We start from the raw sequence: 2,749 nt of genomic DNA on the forward strand, positions 1-2,749 counted from the left end.
ATAGCAAAAGCACCCTATTGATTAGCACTGACAAAGATGAAAGAACTTATGACACAACTTCAGGAGTTATTGGAAAAGGATTTCATTTGACCTAGTTCATCGTCCTGGGGAGCCCCTGTGTTATTTGTAAGGAAGAAAGACGGAAGCATGAGAATGTGCATCGATTATAGAGAGTTGAACAAAGTGACGATAAAGAACAAGTACCCATTGCCAAGGATCGATGACTTGTTTGACCAGTTGCAGGGTTCGAGCTATTTCTCGAAGATCGATCTTAGGTCGGGATACCATCAACTAAAGGTGAGAGAGCAGGATATCGAAAAGACTGCGTTTAGAACAAGATATGGACACTATGAATTTTTGGTTATGTCGTTCGGACTAACCAATGCCCCCAGCAGCTTTCATGGATTTGATGAATAGGGTTTGTAAACCATTCTTAGATAAATCCGTGATAGTATTCATAGAAGACATCTTGATTTATTCGAAAAGCAAGCAGGAGCATGAAAAGCATCTGCGTGAAGTGCTAGAAGTCCTGAAAAAGGAGAAGTTGTATGCAAAGTTCTCCAAATGTGAATTTTGGATTCAAGAAGTCCAATTTTTAGGTCATGTGGTTAACCAAGAAGGAATAATGGTTGACCCAACAAAGATTGAAGCTGTGATGAAGTGGGAACAACCAAAAAGCCCTACGGAGATTCGAAGCTTTTTAGGATTAGCTGGATATTACCGAAGGTTTATCCAAGGCTTTTCTTCGATTTCTACTCCATTAACAGCTTTGACCTACAAAGGAGCTACTTATGCTTGGAATGAGAAGCATAAGGAAGCCTTTGAGAAGTTGAAGAAGAGATCGTGTGAAGCACCGATTCTTTCGTTGCCCAAAGGACTTGATGACTTCGCAGTTTATAGCGATGCATCTGGAGTTGGGTTAGGTTGTATTCTGACCCAAAGGGATAAAGTGAGAGCGTATGCATCAAGGCAATTGAAGGAGCATGAAAAGAACTACCCCACTCACGATTTGGAGTTGGCAGCGGTAGTATTCACCCTAAAGATATGGAGGCATTATCTTTATGGTACAAAGTGTAAACTTTTCACTAATCATAAGAGTCTCCAATATCTCTTTAATCAGAAGGAATTGAACATGAGGTAACGACGCTGGCTAGAGTTACTCAAGGACTACGACTGTGAGATACTTTACCACCCTGCTAAAGCAAATGTTGTTGCTGATGCTCTCAGTCGGAAGTTAAACCTTGAAAAGAAAAGGCCAAGAGCGTTGAGAATTGAAGTTGTCTCGACAATTGTGGGCAAAACGTTAGTGTTCGGTACAAACAACCAAGGGTTGAAGGTATTCCAAGATAGGATTTGGGTACCTAAGACGGGCGGAGTAAGAGATCTTCTGATGGAAGAAGCTCACAAGACCATGTACTCGATTCATCCCGGCAGTACAAAAATGTATAGGGATTTAAAGCCCTATTATTGGTGGCCGACGATGAAGCTCGATGTTGCTAAGTATGTGGCCAAGTGTGTAACTTGTGCTAGGGTTAAGGCACAACATCAGAAACCATATGGGAGTTTAGAACCTTTACCCGTACCCATGGGTAAATGGGAAGACATCACAATGGATTTTGTGACTAAACTGCCCAGAACAAGGAACGGTCACGACATGATTTGGGTGGTCGTTGATCGCTTCACTAAGAGTGCGCATTTCATAGCAGCCAAAGAGAAGTGGTCTATGATAAACTTGTGAATTCTTACGTGAAGGAAATTGTGAGGCTTCACAGTGTTCCGCTAACGATTGTGTCCGATCATGATAGTCGTTTTACCTCGAGATTTTGGAGGAGTCTACAAGAGGAATTGGGTACCAAGTTATGTTTGAGTACAGCTTACCATCCGCAAACCGATGGTCAGAGCGAACGAACGATTCAAACATTGGATGATATGCTAAGAGCATGTACCCTAGAATTCCAAGGTAACTGGGATGAACACTTACCTTTAGTAGAATTCTCCTATAATAATAGTTTCCACTCAAGCATTAGGATGGCACCTTATCACGCCTTGTATGGGGAAAAGTGTCGAACGCCATCATGTTGGCTCGAAGTTGGGGAAAAGCAGTTTATGGGACCTGAAATAGTCCATGAGACTGCTGAAAAGTTGAAAGTGATAAGGGAAAGGATGTTAGCTGCTCAAGATCGACAAAAGAGTTATGCTGACAAGAAAAGACAACCGATAACCTTTGAAATTGGAGATTCGGTTTTACTTAAAGTCTCGTCGTGGAAGGGACTTATAAGATTTGGTAAAAGAGGGAAGTTGAGTCCAAGGTTTATTGGACCATTTAAAGTTCTTCAGAGGATCGGGAATCAAGCTTACAAGCTAGAGTTACCGGAAGAACTGGAGGGTATTCATAACACCTTTCATGTGTGTTACTTGAGAAAGTTCACGGGAGATGTACCCGACATAATTCCGATTTCTGAGTTAAGGTTGGATGAAAACAAGAGGTTGATCGAAGAACCCGAGGCAATCGTTGACCGCAAGAATATCAAGTTACAATGCAAGATGGTCGATTTAGTGCTTGTGTGCTGGAAACATACGAATGGACCAAATCTCACTTGGGAAACGGAGAGTGACATGATGAGTCGCTACCCGCATTTGTTTGGTGATATGTGATTCCGGGGACGGAATCATCCTAAGGGGGAGAGAATTGTAACACTCGTGTTTCTAGCCTAGGCATTTACATTGAGGTGATAGTCTAGGTTAACCT

Source organism: Lactuca serriola, chromosome 3 (genome assembly GCF_051521515.1).
Source record: "Lactuca serriola cultivar US96UC23 chromosome 3, Lser_US96UC23_V15, whole genome shotgun sequence".
NCBI classification, from domain to species: domain Eukaryota; kingdom Viridiplantae; phylum Streptophyta; class Magnoliopsida; order Asterales; family Asteraceae; genus Lactuca; species Lactuca serriola.